At 42.5% G+C, this 6,605-nt stretch overlaps 1 long non-coding RNA gene and 1 pseudogene across 1 annotated transcript; both read left to right on the top strand.

The window, feature by feature from the left end:
- Positions 1-2,059: 2,059 nt before the first annotated feature.
- Positions 2,060-5,425, top strand: LOC130538981 (vasoactive intestinal polypeptide receptor 2-like; annotated as a pseudogene).
- A 15-nt stretch (positions 5,426-5,440) lies between these two features.
- On the top strand, positions 5,441-6,605 carry LOC130539493 (uncharacterized). Its single transcript, XR_008954151.1, has 2 exons — positions 5,441-6,253; positions 6,398-6,605. It is a non-coding gene; the product is annotated as an uncharacterized LOC130539493 (long non-coding RNA).

The raw sequence follows: 6,605 nt of genomic DNA, 5'->3' as shown, positions 1-6,605 counted from the left end.
TTACTTTTTAATCATGTCTTTGTCTGTGTGCATTACTTCCTAAGGGTGAGACCGAATTCGTAACATGTTTAGCCAAGTCATTGGACGTGGGTAGCGACACCCACGTGACCAAATTTCTATATATGATAAGAGACAACACCGACAACTCAACTAAAGCTGATGATTCTAAGGTAAAATGTCTTTATACATGTGGAATAATTAAGATTCATTTACTGTAATTCATGATTGTTTTTTTTTATATTGTTGAAGCAAAATGACTAAAGACAGAAGGAGATAATACAATTAACACTTTGAGCTACGATTTGCTACAGATAAACCTTCGCAAGGTTGATTCTGCTTTGATAAAGATTTATAACAATGATCAGTCAGCTAATATCGCTCAAGGCTGTTTCTTTAATTATTTCTGTAGCCCTGGGTAAAACCAGGCGTGTTAAAAAGAAAAGACATCAGTTAAAATAAATAAAGAAATAAATAGCAGTTAGCGCTAAAAAGAAACAGTTCATGATAAATAAGTTAGTAATTAAAAGGCCACTTCAGATTAAAAGTATGATGGAGTGATTTAGCGGTATGGGGTGAGTTCTGTGTAGTATATGTGTTTTCCAAGATGCATGTTACATGTTTGATGCGTTATCCGTGAATGTATATGTTATAATGTCCCCGGGAAACAGAAGAAATAGTGGAACAAAATGTATTTTATTTTGAAAAGCTAATGCGCAGGTGTGAGGGAGGTGAGCGGAACAGCGAAAAAAGGAGAGAAGAGTCGGAGGAGAGGAGAGAGCGTGAAAAACCGGAAAAGTTGATCAAGTGTAATAGAAGTTCGTCATTTTAGTCATTCTAGCGTTCGACCAGAACTCTTTTTGAAGACTGAGTGATGACTTTCAAGTAAGTGTTGAGTGGAGAACTCGATACGACAAACGGACGAAGAGGAGAGTGCACGTAGCTGCTGACTAAGTGGCTGCTAACTCTGAACTTGGCTAACGAGCTAGCGGCTAGCAACCTGGTGGAGCCGAGCAGAGGTGGATCGTCGTCCGCGGTGGAGTGACCTGATGTGGAGCTGAGTCCGGAGTTTCCTGCCTTCCTTTGGAACATCCCTTCCCCTGTTTCAGCAGTTATTCTTCTCACCTGAGGTAACACCTGAGGCACAGTTACACGTTGGAGCCTACCACGTACCCGAGCTGCAACCAGGCCTGCTACGGTAACTTAAGTATTGCCGGCTATTTTATTTTATTGGGGGCCCCACAGTAACTGTGTATTGTGCATATTTTGCCTATGTGAACGAAGCCTGTTTACAAATGTTAATTTTCTTGAATCTATGGTTGAGTAAATCTTTTTTATTTTTTATTTTCCACTAAAACTGTGTTGGTCTTTGAATTCCTTGGTTTAAGTTCATTGCAGAAACCTTATTCATTATTTTATATTTTAGAAAGAGCTCAGGTTAGCCACCTCTCAAATAGTAAAATACACTAGAGAGGCGCTACATAAAATGGAGGCACCGCTGGGATTTTTGTAATTTTACTGTGTTATTCTACTGTTTGGGTTTTTGCATGTGTTCAAGGAAAATTAGCATTTTTTAAGTAAATTGTGCTAACTAAAGTTAAAATGGGAACTCAAGCTGAGTTAGTATCAGAGCTAAAGGGATGGTGCCGTGGAGAGACATTAGACGAGGCTCATGTGGTCATGATTATCACTCAAGAAGATGTATCCACAGACACCATTGAAGAGACGATGCACTCAGTGAAGTGTTTGGGACGTGTGCGCGTCAGAGGTCGAATTTTCAACCTGCAACACAACCAGTACCATGTTTTATGTGAATGCAAGGAAGAGGTGAAAGGTGACATGGTTCCCCCTGAAGTGTTTCCTACTCGGGGTGGGGGGCCATGGCCCGTTATTACCACAGATCCAAAAGCACCGGTGTCTGGGCGGTTATCAGCTGAAGCTCAGCCCGTGGAAAACCTCAGCACATTGTTCCCTGCAGAAGACGCTGCAGCCAAGTCAACCGAGGCTATACTGCGAGCAGTGAGTGATTTGCTGGACAAAACATCCAAGTCATCCAGCGAACATGGAAGCTATCGCCGCCTACGGGTTTTCTCTGGCATATCTCCCACCCCAGCTGGAGAAGAACAGTTTGATCACTGGCTGGGTCAAGCACGGCTCATGGTGGAAGAGTGCGACTGCTCACTAAAAGAAAAGAGGCGGAGATTGGTGGAAAGTCTTAGAGGTCCTGCTCTTGACATTGTAAAATCTGCACGATCCAGCGATCCTGATGTGAGCCCGGAGGACTGTTTGGAGGCACTTGAACACGCATTTGGGACCGCAGAATCAGGGGAAGAGCTATATTTTGCTTTTCGTTTGTTGCAACAACAATCAGGAGAGAAGCTCTCCGATTTCCTTAGACGGCTAGAGCAGTTGTTGGGTAGGGTCGTGCAGAGAGGTGGTATTTCCCCTGGTTATGCAGATAAAGCTAGGCTTGAACAGTTGTTACGCGGGGCTGTAGCTTCTGATCTCATGCCTTGGGATGTGCAAGTTGGGAGTGATCAGAACCCTCCAACACCGGGCCAGAGAAATACCCACTACAAGAATTGGAAGCTTTCTCTGATCACCTCAACAAAACAGACGAACATGTAAAATTCACCCGGGAAGATGTAAAAGGAAACAGTCTGGCCTTTCTGGACTGCGCGGTCAAGATCACTGAGGACAGAAATCTCACCATCGAAGTCTACAGAAAACCTACACATACTGACCAGTACCTCCAGTTTGACTCTCACCATCCACTGGAACACAAGTTGGGAGTGATCAGAACCCTCCAACACCGGGCCAGAGAAATACCCACCACATCCCAAGGCAGAAAGAAGGAACAGGACCACAGCAAGGACCATTAGCAAGAAGCCTTCTGGATAGAAGGCGAAACGTCTTTATAGGAATGTGTTGAGCATTTTGAACTTTTGTGTTTTCCAGGCGGGATGTAAAACCAGTCTGGTGTTTTTCCAGTACTTCATCATGGCCAACTTCTTTTGGCTGCTGGTTGAGGGTCTGTACCTCCACACCCTGCTCGTCGTAATCTTCTCTGAGAACCGCCACTTTATCGTCTACTTGTTTATCGGCTGGGGTAGGTGAACACACTGTAGGCCAGAAAGGTCAAATGTGCAAGATTTGTTACGCACTACTAACTTATTTTTATAACTGATGACGGATGGGGCCCGCATTGGTCTGGGTCATGTTTCGCCCACCCAGGACAGACAAATAGAAAAAAATCTATGTATTGTGTGACAGCCACAGGGATCTCTAACCCTCTGATAGATCAATATGTAGTATTAATTATAACATTTGTTACACTTGATAATTTTATCGTTTATTTATAAGCTAAAAACGATTCTAACCAGTTGTGCTGGGGGCATGAAGGAATCCACCTAAAAACTGTTTTCCTGATGGCATTTTCCAGGAATTCCTGCTGTTTGTGTTTGTGTGGGTGATGATGAGGATTTACCTGGAGGACACTGGGTAAGTGGAACATTAGCACGGAAACCTGAAAATGATCTGATCCATGACAGGATCCTCCTCATGCCTTAAGAAGCCTTATTGGTCATGTTTAATGCAACCCAAAGGATTAATATTCACAGGAGTTAATTTAATTGGAACATAATCCTGCAGATAATTCAGTTTTCTAGCAATGAGACCGATATTCCACATGTAGAGGCTTTATAGTGAATAATTCATGGAGGAGTCATTATCCTAACTTAGTTAAGTTAGGAGTCACCTCCTAACTTTCGATATAACTTTAAATATAACTTTGAAAAGATGATGTTTTATATCTTTACAACATTTAGTCAAATTATGGTTATTTGTGGTCTTTTCAGGTGTTGGGAGACAAACGACAACCCCATACCCAACTGGGTGATCAATGGACCGATCGGATTCTCCATAATGGTGAGTTTTTTGGTCCCAGCAGCGGCTAGGCTAAACTAGAAGATAGTTTAAAAATTGAGTTCTAAAACATTGTAAAACTTAATTATTCCAATATCACGGCTGTCTAAACAGAAGACTCAGCATTACCTGTTACCTTCCCCATCAGTGTGTATTGAGGTTGATTTATTTTAGTTTGGGAACCTTTTCAAAGGAGATAAAACCTTTTCTGTCATTTCTCCAAGGTGAACTTTCTCCTGTTCGTCAGCATCATCCGGATTTTGGTCCAAAAGCTGAGGTGTCCTGATGTGGGAGGCAATGATCAATCACAGTACAGGTACTGAGCACACATTTAGTTCTTACTGAGGCAGAAAAATTACCCAGCGAAAACACGCACGTGCACAGAAACCCCTCCGCTTGAAACAGACGCTCAGCTAATCTGAATGTCTCCTTTTTCATGTTTGCGTGAGGAGTGACTTTAATTTTTATTCGTTTCTTTATCTGACTTTTTATCTTTTGTATTTATGAGCCCAGAGCGGAATCATCACTGTCGGGATGTGATATTTTCTCTCAGGAGGTTGGCGAAATCCACTCTGCTGCTGATGATTCCTCTCTTTGGGATCCACTACGTGATCTTTGTCACGCTTGGAGAGTCGATCGCAGAAGACTATAAAATATTCTTTGACCTGGCCCTCGGATCATTTCAGGTAAGGTTTAACAGGGCTGTCTGGCACATTTCCTGTATGGTGACTGTAATCTTCACGCTTCGTGTGTGTTTTGCCCTCCTCAGGGTCTGGTGGTGGCCATTCTCTACTGCTTTCTAAACAGTGAGGTAAACATTAGTCACCAGAGTGACAGTTATGTTTCAGTAGTTCCTGTTCAGTATTTCTACTTAAAGGCAAAATACTGACAATCTTCACAATTGTACTGATATATTTCAAAAGTTGTCGCATGTACCGGTATGTTTTATTTCCTGTCAATTCATTAACGTGCAGTACCGTAATTGACCTTTAGGAGTCGCGCTCCAACGGTTCCAAATCTATGTATATTTAATAGTGGAAAATTCTGTCAATGATTCAATAAGTTGTACAATATTTCTTCTGATTTAACAGCTTCAGGTTGAATTAAAGAGAATTTGGCGCATTATGTGTCTCAACGCCCACTTGAGCGGACATCACTCAAATTCTACCTTCAGAAGTGGTTCGGAGCTCATGGCGCAGTCTCACCGGAACTCCCGCGCTCAGTCCATCATGCAGTCTGAGACCACAGTCCTGTAAAAACCCACGAGAAGCAGTGGTGAACCGTTCCGTAGGTTCTCGAGGGCCCAGCTATGGTACATGACTGGATCCTGTACAGTCTTTTAAATTGCAGCCTTTGGCTTTGCTGTATGTGTTCTTGCTGTGTATCCAGGTCTGCGTGGTCCATGTGTTCAGGTCAAAGGCAAACGAACTGGGTCTGGTTCCTCTTGTCACCTTAATGGACTACTCAAGGACCCCCTTTAATTTTTTTGTCTTTCAGGGACACAATTAAACTATTTTAATCCTACTTGAAGCCTCTTCTACTTTGACTTAATAATATCCTGATTAGAACAGTCTTTTCATGTTACATTAAAAATTGGTTCGAGGGGCAAAGCGAACAAAGGTGTCAGGAGACATTCCAGAATAAGAAGAAACCTTGAGAAGGACCCGGGTCATATGGAGAATAAGAAGATAAGTTGAAAGAATAAAAATGTGCTTTTCTAGGAAGATTTTCATTATTTTAAAGCCGCCTCATCTTGCTGGGAGCTGCTTCCACTGCATGGGGCTTGAGAGCAAAGGCCAGCCGCTCTGAGAGGGAAGCATTCTATTGGGATGATCTGGTGCCCAGGCTTTCCAGATGTGATGTTGATTGTCCTCTGAGGACCTTTTTATGAGCAGTCAATGTAGACAAGCCTGCGGCTGAGCTCATTCCCGAAAGTGAATCCCATCAAGAAATACCTCCTCTGGAAGTCTGAGGGAAACTGGGATTTTGTCCAATTATCCCCGAATCATCATTGTGGTGCTGAAGGAATGCTGGGAGATCCATCTATTCCTTCATGAGTTGTGGATGGGTGCTGCATTCTGTCCTAGCAGTCACATGGCAACAGGCAGAATACACCCAGCACCACGTGATGCAACACTCACTCACTTGTACCGAGCGGCATTTTGCAATTAACCCAACTATTTGAGGAACTCCAAAAAGTACCACTGACCTCTAGAAGACCTCATTTTAATGGGAATGTTTCAAATAGATGTCGATCAAGTCATGATGATGAACAGTGAGCTGCTCCACCTGAGGACATGAGCCATAACATCCTGGGCTGCAGGTTAAACAGGTTAGTTTGAACCTAGAATTTTATTTTTTCTCTGCTCTCAACCTTTTCTCTATTTTGACTTGATGCATGCATGGAACAAAATGCCAAATTTCAGATCTATTTGTTTCAGATTTTCCATTTAGTTTGTCTGGTCTCCCCTGAGAGCCACAGATTCGACTCTTTCTGAGCACTGGCTGAGGTGACGGTGAGCTTGAAGCAAAAGGAAGAAGTTGAGTGCACGCAAAGATGAAATGGAACAAAAAAGTATCATTATTGGGAATGTTTTCTTTGTGAACTGAGTGAGTGAATTCATGTGTTTTGGCCTTTCTAATGTCAGTAAATAAAATGTTCAGTATTTTTATTGAGGTCATAA

The sequence above is a fragment of the Takifugu flavidus genome, chromosome 15 (genome assembly GCF_003711565.1).
Source record: "Takifugu flavidus isolate HTHZ2018 chromosome 15, ASM371156v2, whole genome shotgun sequence".
Classification (NCBI taxonomy): Eukaryota; Metazoa; Chordata; class Actinopteri; order Tetraodontiformes; family Tetraodontidae; genus Takifugu; species Takifugu flavidus.
Note: the sequence above shows the minus strand (reverse complement) of the source record. Positions and strands in the feature narration are given on the sequence as shown.